Source organism: Fistularia commersonii, chromosome 13 (genome assembly GCF_037954325.1).
Source record: "Fistularia commersonii isolate RoL2024-O1a breed Wild chromosome 13, RoL_Fcom_v1.0, whole genome shotgun sequence".
Lineage (NCBI taxonomy): Eukaryota > Metazoa > Chordata > Actinopteri > Syngnathiformes > Fistulariidae > Fistularia > Fistularia commersonii.
Window position 1 is genome coordinate 7,607,077 of NC_141296.1, and position 15,474 is coordinate 7,622,550.

At 38.2% G+C, this 15,474-nt stretch overlaps 1 pseudogene; it reads right to left on the reverse strand.

Moving 5' to 3' along the window:
* LOC147227795 (uncharacterized) overlaps positions 1–10,518 on the reverse strand; it is a 412,630-nt pseudogene extending 402,112 nt beyond the window's left edge.
* Positions 10,519–15,474: the final 4,956 nt, after the last annotated feature.

Below are 15,474 nucleotides of genomic sequence, written 5' to 3' on the forward strand. Positions count from 1 at the left end.
GCCATTAGAAATTGAAAATACTAAAAATGGAAAGTTAATGGAGCCATTAGGCAAAGAGATTGGACCTAACATCTGCATTCTGATTTTTATTGACACCTTTTATTAATATCATATCATAATAAAAATATCATGCATTTGAGAAATTCAAATGAAATAGGTTACCGGTACATACAGTATTATACCAGACCGAACAAAACAGTTTACTGACGTAATCAGATAGAGTTCAAATTCTAATTCTATCCGTATCCATTATACTCAACATGTCCATGCACACACAGAGCTCCTCATTCACATCAAAAAGGTTATGACACAGCATAAGTATAAAAATGCAAAAATTCGTAAGCCTAGTCTATATTGTGCGGGATTCAGCATTAATTTTTCTTTGTTGTTTCATGAAAAGCAACAAACAAGGGGTTGAAATGAAGTATATGAAAAATCCAACTTACTTTGCAAATGGTTACTCAAAGTTAAATGTTATGTTTGCCAACACTTGCCTTGAAAAAATGCAAATGAGACATATACAGAGCAAAGAATAGTTGACTTCTCCAACACTCGCAGGGCTCTGTTTTGATAAAGTGGGGCTGATGACCCAACCAGGGACTGATGCCCCAAGGACAAATGGACCGAGAACCTAAAAATATTAAACGAGGCCTTTCAAGCATGGTAGGTCAAAGTGTCTCCTTGAGATTCAGACAAGTACCGGAGGGCTAGAAATGCTTCGGTATAGATGGAACAAGACTTTCGGTAAGCCTTGAGGAAATTCTGACAAGCTTTCAATTCAGAAGAGGGAAGCAAGACTTGGCCCAGGCTGCAGACATACCGACAATCACAGACAAATAAGACAGCCCTCAGAATATATAAATAAGTGGAAAGATAATCCTTATTCTATCCATCACAAGTAATAGAAAGTTGCATTTGTAAATAAATAGATATAAATGCACAACACATAAGCAACTCAATAAAAACATATATTTTGTTGGAAAATAAATGTTGCAGATGAATGGGGATATTGGCAGGCAGTGGAAAGGGTATTTTGAGGAGCTCCTGAACCCATCTGACATTCCCTCCATGAAGGAGGCAAAGGGAGAAGATTCTGGCGATCTTTTATCCGTATTCCTGGTGGAGACTTCTAAGGTAGCCAGCAAACTCTTCAGCGGCAAGGCACCGGGTGTGGATGAGATCCATCCAGAGATATACATGACTACATCCCATGAGATGTTCTGTGGAGGGTGCTATGGGAGTTTACGGTCCCTGGGTTGTTTTCACAAACCAGTCGATACAAACGCTGGGAGAGCTGTGTCCACATTATTTGCATAAGGTCAAACAAATTTCAAGTAGGTAGACAGAATATCTAGGCGGGAGGAAAGTGTTCTGCATGGGAACATCAGAGTTCTTCCTTTGCTTTCCTTAAACAATATTGTCCTGTTGGCATCATCACCAAAGCACTAAAGGATGAGAGTGAGCACCTCCAAGTCACGGACAATGTTTCTATGCTGGAAATCAGTTCCTCAGATAATCTTGTACCCCCTGAAGAGAAGGAGTTAAAGTATATTTGGTTCTGATTCTTGAGTAAGGATAAAATATAGCATGAACTGGAAAGGCAGTATCTGCATTGAAGTAGGCTTTGTTACTTCTGAAACAGATTTAGCGATGGAAAAAGTTTGATCTCTAACAGATTAACTGAGTGATACAGCTTAAATTTCCTCTTTGACCGCTCATGCTTCAATAGACTGTCTATATAGAGTCAAAGAAATGCTATTTTAGGGAAACTATGATCATTTTGCCTAGCTAAAATGAACACATCTCTTTAAAACCCCACATAGAATTTACCCTACTAATACTTGTATTTACATGTGAGAGGACATAATTCACAAAATCAGCAGGTGGTAGTAGAGTGTATTCATTATTCAATAAAAATCAGACAACTTAGAATAATGAACAGAAAGGCGTAACACATAATGAGCTCTTTCCTCGCCCCAATGTTTTGTGACTGTTTTGCTGTGTTGTTAACAAAGTTGTATTTCAGTCAATTGCCTTTCTGAACTCTTAGAATTATGCCTGAAAATACTACAGCTTGTGAAGGTGTTTACAGAACACATGCAAAATGAAGGCTACTTTACTTCACACATATTGAACACAAATACATTCTCCAATGCATACAAATGATAGGTTGACTTTTGAGAAACTTCAAACAATTGCATGATCCTTTTCATATTTGCACACATATTTCCACAAAAGATCAATCGTGTTTCTCCAAGCGTTGGTTGCACAGCTCTGCTAATGGCTTAACACATCCCATATACACTCCACCTAACAACTTCAGTGTACTTCCAGTTTATTTGATGCAGCATGAACAATATGACAGGAGCTTCATGAAAAACATCCTCTCACTTACACCAGGATATGATAGGAGTATATATTTCATTCTTGGTAGTTTAGTGATTATGATCTTGTTATTGCCAAAGATGATCTTAAAACATTAGATTTGTCACATCGGCTAAAGATCGACTATCAAATTTAAGAATGTTTTTCCACCTTCATAAAGACTAGAGCATATAATCCATAAATATTATAGTCTTAAATTTTAATTAACAAAAATCAAGATCACATTGATAGCGCAAGAAAATATATTGCATATGTGGTGTTCAATGAACAGATAGTTTAAATTAAAAGATAATAAAGTTACCATAAAAAGAGAAATGAGTTCATATATTGGGTTTACATCCACACAGAATTAAATTTATCCAATAAATATTAGTTATGCTTCAGACAACTGTTTGAAGAACTGATTTCATTCATAGAATCCATGATACAACCTCTAAGAATTGATTGAGGCTGATTCTGAGGCAGGTGTGATTGCAATTGTGCATTTCTATAGCTCACAGATTGCATCAAGTGTTTACCCGTACGAGTTAGTTTATTTATCACAATGCAATAACAGAGTTTTTGTATGTTTTGTCTTAATTGGAATATAATTACAGCCCTCTACAGTCTTTTTGAAGGAAAGTTATTGCTATTTGCATATTTCATGCTATCCTAAATCATCATACATGCATCAAATATTGTTGGCCACTTGCATGATTCCAACTGCACCTGTAAATGCATTGTTCCTCCCAGCTGTGGCAGCAGGCTCCAATATTTTGGTCTTGCTGAAAAATTAGTTCTATGAACAGGTGAATTCACCGTTTGTACTTGTTGTAGAGTTGAACTTGGTGAGATACATAAAGTATATTTTATTTGAAGAAAAAAAAAAACTATATAGCCTGCCTCAAAGATGCAAGTTTTAGTAGTCGGCAATCCTTCCACCAAAGAGCTGAGACAGCTCTGCCTACTTCAGCTGTTCTGAAACAATGATAATATTCCTTATTTCATTCAACTAGTCTTACACAAAAATGACACTTATGCATAAATGATAAGCCCTTTTCCTCAACATCCCTGTGGCATCCTTTCTGGATATGCATAAATGATGTCCACATTTACTAAAGTGCCCACACTGTCCGCACATTTACATACGTCTCACTTTTATAACATTAAACCTGATTGTAAACTGGATTATATGGCATGGTGGCATTGCTTTACCAAAACGTATACAAATGATGGGCTCTAATTAGGCAGGAAGTATTTGAGTCGAAGATGTTACTTCATTCATGGCAATGGTGATTTGTTTGAATTTTAAAGTTGATTGAAACAGTGGCATCCAATGAGACCGAGATAATGTTTACATGTATTAATTTGTCGAGGAAATTGTTTAATTTAGCAAAGGTTTGATTGAAATAATGTGCATTTCTAGGAAATAAACTCAATAATGATTATCATGATAATTTTCCAGAGGTGGGTGTATTGAGGTAACTGGATGTATATAAAGTGTAATTTATGTATGTATGCATACAGTACTTGTGTCTTGCAATAAAAAGCAAAGTAATTACTTAGATATCATACAATGTGTTTTTCTGAATTTTTGTTTTAGATTCCATCACTCACAGTTGAAGAGTACCTATGATAAAAATTACAGACCTTTACATGCTTTGCAAGTGAGTAAAGCTGAAAAATTAGCAGTGTATTAAATACTTATTCTGCCCACAGCAAATAGGATAAATGATGTAAAGAAATCCTTAAATCAAAACACGCTGTCCCATAACAATAGCAGAAATTACCAGTAATGTGTGAGTAGGTCTTTCTGGAGGGGTATAGCAAGAAATGTCACTTGCATGGTGGATAGAGGGGAGTGAAACTGTTGTGAAGGAAGTGAAGCAAGCATCTGTCTCGAACCAAGGAAATGTCAGGTCCTGTTACCCTTATCTGAATGGTTGCCTGCTGACTTGGGTTTAATTTTATACAAATGCATGCTTGTTAATTTGCGTGAGTGCATACCCAACCGAGTGTACACGCATACATAATAACATGTACATGTTGTACAGATGCATAAGCAAAGCAGCGCCACGTCAGATACGCCACCATTCTCCATCACACAGCTGACCACCACCTCCACACCTCCCTCATACACCAGAGTACACTCTTGTTTCCATCAATGGCAACCATGAGAGGAAGCAAACATAAACTATGAGCCTTTCCCACTTTCTGTTTCCACATGGGAATCAAGATGCCCTTATACGCATTTATAATTCAATAAAATACACAACTGTATAAACACACAAATCAAACAAATATTATTGCCAATTCTAAATAGAAGCTCTTTCTCTGGGGTCTCACATTCCCATTCTCAAAGCATACCATTATTCTAAGAGGCTGAAAGGCAAATACCGGCTTAGAGATATAGATTAAGTGAAATGGGAAATGGAGGGAGTGAATAGGAGTGGGAGATATATGAGCAAAAAAGGAAGAATAGCGAGGAGAGGAAAACCATGACAGGGGAGTGCCACAATTGCTCAACTTCAAGCCTGTTCCCCTGCAGGAGTCATGCCAGCCAACACATGGATAGCAGTTTTTGGTTCATCACAAAACACAAAATCATGGGACAACGGGTAAATGGAATACGGGGGTGGGTTAAATAGAAAAAGAGATATGGCGGAACTGTGACAAGTAAGTAGAGGAGGGATGACGGGAAACCAAAAGATATAGTCAGAAAGCGTGATTTTGAGCACAATGCTCCCAGAAGTAACTGCAGTGTGTCTTTGACACTACGACAGGATCGAGGACATTCAGGGTGGCTAAGCTGGCAGAGTTGCCTTGAACATAAATTATTGGACAGCCACAGGAGCAGTGAGCGATGTTAAGATTGTGTCCTATAGTGCAAGTCACTGCTCTGAGACTTATATGAGGCGTTTAAGAAAACATACTTTAATGATATTTAAAGTGATTCTGATACACAAAACCATTTTTTTCTGACACGTCAACAATGACGTAAGACTAAAAATACTTGGAGAAAGTGCATAATAATAATAAACACTGGGAATAGACAGTGGATATATGTTCCATCGCTTTAGAGAGAAAAGCATTTGTGGACATGTACAATAGGTGACTGCATCTCTTGCTCCCTTGTTGTCTGAATAGAGTTGTGCAAGTGTATCGGCTCAATTGCACACACATTTGACCGGGGGAGACTTGACACCTTCGGGCTCAGATTAATGGTACAGTTTCTGCATTTTGCTCACCATAATTACAAGAGCTGTACAATATTTGCAGACTGCCTTTCATCAGCTCCGACTATGATGCAGTGGCCAAGATGAGGGAAGAGGAAAAAAGGACAAAAAAAAAAATCACTCTTGCAAATCTTCTGAAACAGAAAAATAAAGCCTTCTGAAATGACTTAGAGCAATACAACATCTTAATGGGCTGAAACTCTAAAACCAGATCTCTTATGTCCAACAACTGAGCCAAGGTAATGTTCCCTTATGCTACACTAGTTGGATGACTCACTGAGCACTATACTGTACTAATTTCTTTTTTTACATAGAGCAGATATTTGGTCTTCATTACCCAAATTATTACAGCCTTTTTTGTGTTTATCTACACACACGTCCTACTTTTGTTTTAATCTCTGTGCACTGACATCAAGACTACACTGAAAGTCAAAGATAAAGGCAGCAAACCAGTTGATAGACAGTGATTGAATTGAGTCCAAAGGGTCACCAATGTGACATCCACAAAGCAAAACCGAACACATGAATTGAATTCTTACAGGTTTGAATGAGGGGGCCTGCAACCATAGCTGGATGTATGATCAAATGCACCACAGCAAAGCTTGAGGGGACGAGAGGGAAGAAATGAAAAGGATGCCATGACTCTTTTATCCCCCTGGGATCATATGAGCTTACTATATGTGTTGAAAGGAGATTAAATAAGAGCAGGAACATATCATATCAGTAAGGTAATTTTAGAGCAGATAATGATGGTAAAAGGGAAAAGACAAAATTGCGAAACCTACTCTCGGGAAAGGGGACTCTAGAGAGATATTGCAAGGTTGAAATAAAGTGAAGTCAAGAAAATAAAACCCAGTATCTCGTTTTATATTAGATATGTGTTTTTGTTTCAGTTTGTGCAATACCATTTATATTTAGTTTAGGGGTCAGTGTGTCACCTCAGTTCTGGCTCAATAAGATAACGTTCAAGCAAAACTTAAGAACAAGAAAGATGAAAATTATTTGGTGATTTTGACTTTGATTTTGTTGTGAAGCCCTTTAGTGAGTGAAGAAATCGCATCAAACAGTGGTAGACATCTGCAAAGTCAGAACTTAATTAACCATTTTTTGGAGTTGTTTTAAATTTAAATTTAAGGTATTTTCTTCATTTTAACATTGTTAAATTTGCATTTTTAATCTGTTATACAGTACCTTGTGACTGCAGGACAAGAGATGCTCAAAAGCAATGAAATGTACAATAACATTAAATCATTAAAAAAAAGAATAAATCACAGGTTAATCTTAAAAAATTATACAATGGAAGACACGTAGTATATTCTAACTGCAGTGATTTGCATTTATGAAATCTGAGAAATGGGTTTCCAAGGCAACAAGTATCTGAGGGCGAATTGATAATATTTTCCCAAATCTAGTTGGATACTCTAGGAATATATTTTGGATATCCTCCTGTTACACAGTTCTTCTAAGCCTTTTGACCTCACACAGCTAAATTAAATAATGTGAAAATAATTGCATTACTATATAGCATTTTACACAATCACATTATCATAGATCTATATTTCCACTTTTACGGTATCTGTTCATATATAGGCCATGTCTTCTCATGAATTTGAGGGGCATATTTTCTTGGAATTCCAAATGGAAACAGAACAACAATATAGATGAACATTAATAGAATACTGAGTTTTATCAGTCTCGAAAAGCACAAACGGTTATAGATAACAATGCATTTCAAAGAAATTTGACTGTCTGCAAACTGACATTTTTAAGGTTGCAAACTGAGTTCAAGACCACAAGAGAGGCAACTGAATCTAAACAGTGTGACGCTGTTTTATGTGACTGAACAACTGAAGGCGAGTGAGCCAAGCGTTCATCTTATTTTATTATTGAAGGTTTGTCACTTAGAGCAACTATCCTTATCCCATAAATGTAACACTAACCAGTAATATAAAATTATTGATTAGTACAGCTATAAGAATAGAGGAGGTATAACTGATTTGCTCCACTGCAGTGTTACCTCCTCTGCTCCTTATTGAAAATATTTTATCTTGGATCATCAGCTTTTCTTTGCCTGACTGAGACTGTTCTTTGAAATGCCATTGCTGTGTTTGACACAGTTCAGTAGATGACACCTGGTGTCAGTGAGACAGTAGACAATGTACTTAAAAACACAACAACTTTGATAAAACCCCTTGAGACGACCCTTAAGCCCTCAGGCATCTCTGTTTCTGCATTTGTCTCCATGTAGTGCATGCTTGACTGGAGAAAATACCTCTTTCACTTGACAAATACACACAAAAGCAACTCCTAAAGTAACAAACAAGTAGAAAAAAATAAAAATCAAAACTGCATAGATGCAAAACTCTGCACTTTCCACCCCCACAAATTATATGGCAGGAGTGAACTGCATTCATGCTTGATAGTTACCCAGTGGTGAAGACGTGACTGACGTAGCTGCAGGATCAGATCCTCGCTGGAATCGAGCCAATGCTTCTGTGGCTTCCCTGCCCTCGCCGTAGAGGAGGAGGGACGGGGGAGGAACGGATGTGGAACGATAGCAGCAGCAGCAGCGACAGCAGCAACTTCTTCAAGAATGACGGGCAAATCTACAGGAGATGGAACAGGGTCAAAACATCTCCTGAATGGACTGAAGCATTTTGGCAAGGGAATAAACCAACACTCATTTAACAATCACCTTATAAACTTAAATCATTTATTGATGTCATACTAAATGTTCCTCTTTCTTAGGACTGAGGAAGTACCAGCTAAAACCCTGGAGAAACACAGACCGTTAAGTCAGTGAACTTCAATCTCAACAAACCTTGGTGGCTCTAGTCTGGATGTTGGCAGTTCATTTAAAGGGGGATGGGACATGCGCAATACAGAGTCAGGCTTTGTGTGTGTGTGTGTGTGTGTGTGTGTGTGTGTGTGTGTGTGTGTGTGTGTGTGTTTGTGTGTGTGTGCATGTGCGCGTGCATGCCCTCAGGTTATATTGCCTTATTACTGGCATTCCTTCTTCTACACAGCACAGCAAATTCCAATTCAGACCAACTGTTATAACATAATCTACTTGGTATTATGACATTGAAAACTGTAAGTGTCCAGGATATGAAAAGATGACTGTCTTTCAGAAATCAAAGTGAATTGATGAATGAAGTTAGACAACAAAGAGATTGGCTAATAGATTAATCTTATTTCTGTTAGGTTAGGTAGATTCATTGAAGAATGAGCAGAGGGAAAGAGAGATAGCTACCTTAGAGCAAACCACTGCACTAAAACAGCCATCACAAAGGTGAATTATTTGTAACCAGACGTTGTATTTGCAGCAGACTCAGTCACCCTATATCTTATTGTTAGCCTTGAGAACTACTTTTGATACTGTAGATTATCTTTTGTGGTTGGAAGGATTAGAGAACTTGTCATCTCAGGTCAGGTCCCCCGGATGGTTAAATTATTACCTCTCTGAGAAATCGCAGTGTTCTATTTGACACCTTATAATGAGCCCTGTGTTGTGAGGTATGGGGTTCCACAGGGGGTCTGTTCTGGGTCCCTTCTGTTTTCACTGTACTCGGAACCACTGAACCTGATTCTGGGTTCATTTGAAATTGACTTTCACTACTGTGCAAATGCTCCACTGCTGTTTATGCCACTGAATATATATGGATTGCATTCGTTTTGGGCCTGTCTAGCTGCAAAGGGCTGATTAACGGGAAGCTTTTTGCTCCAAAACTCATCAAAGACAGAAATTGTAATTACTGGATCAGTAAAGCTGAATCATTTTTTGACAATATCACTGTGCCTTTGGATTATGCGGTTCCTAACTTTGCAGTAACAGAGTTAGGAGCCTTGGTGTGATCTTTGAAAAGGATGCTTTATTTTAACCTTCAAATTAAAGAGGTCAGAGCTGCCTTTTTCCAGCTTAAAAAAATTGGTCATACAGATCTGCTTTTTGATTAAAAGACAGATAGCTTAATGTGTGAATTCATGACATCATGTTTGGATGATTGTAATGTAATTGATATCTTTAAGCACAGTTGAAGACTCACTTCTTTGCTTATGAAACATGAATTGTATACTTTGAGTTTTGTTTTCGAGGTTTTGTTGGGCTTTTGCTATCCTTCATCTCTAAAAGACAGGTAAACCTCTCCTCTATTCCTCAGGCATCCTCTAATTTTCTAAGGCTGTGTTGAACCCTCTTGTCAAAAACTCTACTGCCACCTGTCCTTGACACTCCTGTTCCTCCACAGGTATATAATCAGGACCAGCTTACTTTCCACTCTTCATCCTTTTCAATGCCTTCCACACTTCCCGTTTACCAATCTGTGCTACTGCGTGGTCCAAAATGGTCACCCCTTTCACTCTTCGCTCCCTCTAATTGGCCTTATTCATAAACTCTTCGAAGTACTGTTTTAACCTTCACATCACAGTTCTGGCACCTGTCAATACATTTCCCTCTCTACACTAAAACATCCTAAACTGCCTCACATCCCTCCCATCTCTATCACTCTGCTTTGCCAGCCTGTATAAATCAGTCTCTCCCTCCTTACTGTCTAACCTAGCATACAAGTCATCATATGCTGTTTCTTTGGCCTTTGCCATATTTACCTTGAACTTATGTTATTCTCCTGTTTGCTGTCTTCTGTCCTATCAGTGTCCCACTTCTTGTCAGCTATTCACTTTCTCCTCTAACCCTCCTGCACTTCCTCATTCCACCAATAAGTCTCCTTATCTACTTTCCTTCTAGATAATGCACTAAGAAGTCTCTTACTTGTCTCTCAGATCACATTAGTTGAAGTTCTGGAAGCTCCTCCTAACGATCCAGGGCCTGTATCAACTCCTCCCTGACAACCACACAAAACTCGTCTTTTCTCAGCTTCCACCGTATCACCCTCTGCTCTGTTTTTGTTCTATTCATCATACTTGCCACCATCCATCCATCCATCCATCCTCTACCGCTTATCCTGCACTCAGGGTCGCAAGGGGTGCTGGAGCCTATCCCAGCTGTCATCGGGCGAGAGGCAGGGTACACCCTGGACTGGTCGCCAGTCAATCACAGAACCATCTCTCTCTCTCTCTCTTTCTCTCTTTCTCTCTCAGAAGCAGAGCTTCTGTTTAGAGTTGGGAATACTATTTGTTTGATTTGTGTGTTTATGCGGTTGTGTATTTTATTGAATTATAAATGGGTGGAAGGGCATTTTGATTCCCATGTGGAAACAGAAAGAGGGAAGGGCTAATAGTTTATGTTTTCTTCCTCTCATGGTTGCCGTTGATGGAAACAAGAGTGTACTCTGGTGTATGAGGGAGGTGTGAAGGTGGTGGTCAGTGGTGTGAGGGAATTGTGGCGTATCTAATGTGGTGCTGCTTTGCATATACATCTGTACAACATCTACATGTGTTATAATGTATGTGTGTATGCAAATAAACAGGCATGAACGTATATACACATACATATAAGAATATGAATATATATATATATATATATATATATATATATATATATATATATATATATATATATATATATATGTAATATTCCTGTCGGAATCAGTCTCCAGCCCTAGATTTGTAGCTATTATATATCTGTGCTGGAAAGCATTATTGTTTACCAAGTTTGTTGGCATTTGAATGAATGACTGAAAATTTAATTGGTTTGAAGAACGCCACATGAGGGTGTCAGTATCAGTTTTAAATCACGACAACTGTAAGTGAGAGAACATTTTTCAAATCAGACACCTCAAATCTAGTACTCCAGCTGTTCCAAACTAGGTTTTAATAAATAAAAATTTTCTCAAAATGACATGTGATCGTAGGGAAAAACAGATGCGCAACAGGCCTGTGCTGATTACCAGAAAATGGCATTTTTTTACCTTTCATCTATTATACCCATAAAGCATGTTCACCCCCCCTCTACCCCCATAATTCCTTTGAGGACTTGGACCAGTCACACCTATTGCTCCAGATCCAGTCATTTTTGCATTTTTGGTCTAGGGTACCTGCAAAAAGCCTAGTCATATGACTGTAATAATGCTTGCAGACAACTGGTCCAAAGCTGCAGAGTAAGGCAGCTTATAAAGGGAAGTTATGCAATTTAAACATTACAACTTACTTACTTACTTACAACAACAAATATATTTGGCATATATCTTTAGAACTTTGTTGATAATTTTCTGTTCTTTGATTCATTGGCTTTTGCACACAAACATTTTGTAATCCACAAGCTTCCATTCTAATGGGCGTGATCTCAAACTTACCCAATTACCAAAGGTGAGGCCACAGTTTTTAAGACGGGAACAAAACATGAAAATATGCAGTATTGCCCCTTATTCTTGACACCCCAGTATTTTATATTAATGATTACCGCAAAGGCTGCTATTTCTCACAATGCATTTTCTGGCATGATTATAACTGTCAAAAGAATGGAGACCAAATGCATTAAACTGATTATAATTGATAGGGGTTTGATGCTATAATTTCAGGAATTCATTGATATGCTCTTATGATATATCTAACATTCCATCAACAAAAGAAAAAGTATTGAAACTGGAAAAAGAATCCAGTCTGTGTTAACTAGTTAAAGGATCACGTTTTGATATCAAAACTATTCATCAACATAAAAGGTCAGAAGCAGCCCTCATACATTTGGCTTTAGCAGAGTTATTATATGTGATATTATCTCTATATCTTGGCAATACGACGTGCTATAAAAGTTGTAATATATGCAAATCAACTCAAAATGTCAGATATTTATCAAAACAATAACAGCAAATCTCAATATTGTTGGAAAACGTGTGCAAATTACCTATGGTAACAGAAAGTTATGAGCCTCTTGTTCTTGAGGGATTTTTTTAACCACAGGCTAATTTGAAAACTCAAAAATCTTAAAAATTGGGAAAGCCACACACCATACCTCCAACAAACAATGACAGAATTGCCAGAAAGACACATCATCAACAAATATTGACAGCCAGACCTCAAGCGCAGTGCTGTTACTCTTTCAGAGAGGTAGAGCAACTACACTAATATGATGTATTACTGCATATGAATGTTCCTTTTCTCTTACTTCCTCACTTCCCCCACGGCCACTACCTGAATATTTCCGCCGCCTAAAACAAGATTTGAAAAAGGTACCAATCTCCCTGGCCTTTTATGAAGGACATCAGGTTGTCAAAGCAACTTTCTCTCCGAGGTGGACAAGAGGTACTCATTGCCCTGAGCAATTCCTACGCCGCTTCGACCCAGCTTTTCCCGACTCGGATAGAGCTAAAAGAGTTTAGGCGCAAAGCTGTAAAGGTTACTTGTCAATTTAAATCGGACAGCACACTGAAGAGCACTTGAACAGCACAACGTAATTTATCATCCACAGTGGTAACCCTCAACTGCCATGTTCATGCTGGCTGGATAATGAAGCATTCTGTCATTGCAGATGGAAGTGCACTCATTCAGAAAAGTCTCTGAAATGTTTCAGAGGCATGAAATAGCTTTTGATGAGAGTGCTATAGTGTGGGTTGGACTATCTTAATTGAATCAACACTTAGATTAAAATCTGGTTTGTGACACGAGAAACAACAAGAGCATTGAAATTAACAGTGAGAAGAAAAGCATACCGCCACACATGGTTAATTCTGGACGAACACATAATTAAGGGGCGTTCACAGTAAAGTTCAGAAGGTTGTATTTCTTGAGAGTAGAGCTGAATTTAAAGTGTAAAAGGGAGTGTCAGTGTTGTATTTCCAGTAAAAGAAGAGGAAAAAGAGAAAAGGGGCGGAAGAGTAAAGTCCATTTTCACTAATTGCCACTAATTGTCAGTTTAAATTACCCCCAGTCAAATCTGGGTGATTTATGAATAGATAAACCCAGAATGTTTTTAATTCATTACAATGAAAGTCCTATTATCACAGAATGACTTTGCTGAAAGTAAAGGCAGACCACAGGGAATGAAATTTAATGATTTAACAAAATACCTGTGTATATTGAGTTGTATGGTGACTATTAGCCTCTGACTTAAACGTATGCAACAGAAACTTGTCTTTATAATTTTACATAAAACCCGAAAAACATAAAAAGGTGATGAAGAAGTAAGTGCTTAAAGAGCGGTTAAGAGTAAATAGTTTTTATATAGTCAAGTTTAAGATTGGACCTGCAGACAGACCCGCAATCACGAAGTTCATTACCACAGACTGATCCTATAAGGTACAAACACTAAAAATATTCCTACTCAGTTACTGTTTAATTGTCATTCATGTAAACCAGATTCATACTCAAAACTTGATAATGCCATATAGAAATGGTCTCATGAATATGGTTAAAGTTATAATTAGGTGTAATTACATTTTTACTTGAACTCACAATGTTAATTATCTTCTTGCATGTCTCCAGTTGATTGCAGACAAGGGACAGCAATTAAAGCATTTTCAAAGTCTGATTAGAGTAATAAGAACATATATACATTTGAGGACTTAATGCATTCACATCTATTTTGGGAAGTGACGATTAAATACAGTTCCTTTGGTGGTTTAACAGGTTGAAAAACAGGTGGAAAAAGAAGGAATAATTCACCATGGGACTGGGCTAAAGAATGGCGAAACTAGAATTAGAAGTGGAGACTCAGAGGCAAACAAAATGACAAATGAAGAAGGTGAAGGGTTTTAAGTAGCTGGGGTCAACAGTCCAAAGCGATGGGGGAGTGTGGAAAAGGGGTGGAAAACGTGCGGATGAGCTGGCGAGCTGAGGTTTAACAATGCAACAATCGGAGTCAAGGATAAATTGCTCTTGAGAAGATGGCTCTAATTTAACAGACCACAAACAGTGGAAACCCAGGGGTCTCTCTCAGCGCTAACAGTTAGCCTGAGGGTGCATCACCACCCCCGTTATGGTAACTAACAGCGCAGGTTAGTGTCACACATCGAACACAGCATTTTACAATCATTTAACCATGGAGTTCTTTAACATTGAACGAAGAGAAGCTCCCAACAGTCATCATCATCATCATAAAGAATTCTGGAGTCCCGCTGGCCAGTCCCCACCCAACGCTACAATATGTTAGTGTCAGGGGTAATGTGTGATGAAAGACTATGAGCAAGAATCAAAGGACAGATGCAGAATATGGTTGAGAGACCTAGCAATGCTGTATAATTTACATTCGCTGAGGGGAAAACAGAAGGAGTTGGTGGTTGCATAGATAGATGAAGAGGTTGAAGTTCTCTTTGTGAGAGACAATGAGTCCATCAGAGGGACAACATGTGTTAGATGTTTACAATACAAAGTAGGAGAGGCTGTGCCGAGATGGTTTGGACATGTACTGAGGAGGTGAGGAGGTGTAGTGAATATATTGGTAGGAGACAGGAGACCTAGAGGAAAACCGAAGGGGAAATTTATGGATGGCGTGAAAGACAACATGTTAGTTGGTGTCAGAGAAGAGGATGTAGACAATAGGGTTAGAGGGAGGCAATTGATTTCTCCTCTGCAGCCGCTGAAGGGAACAGCTGAAAGGAAAAGAAGACAATCCCTCTCAAAAAAGGTCTTCCCTTTAGTCAGTTCCTTGGGGGGCCAGGGAATGAACACACAGGAAAATAATTTCCAAACAAAGTTTGCAAACTTATTGAATTGTTTCTGATCAGAGGTTACACACAAGACACAAGTTTCATTAAATCAGTCACGAAGTCACTCAGAATTGAATTATACATCAGATGTGAACCTGATAAACACAAAGTATTCTCTTGAGTATCCGTAGCCCCTTTCACACATGAACTGCAAACTGAAGATTACTTAGGCTTTACTCGGACAGACTGTACATATAAATGCTCATGTCAGAGTAATGATATTAAAGACTGGATATTAAACAGTCGTTAACCAACCAGTTTGGTAACAAGCAAGC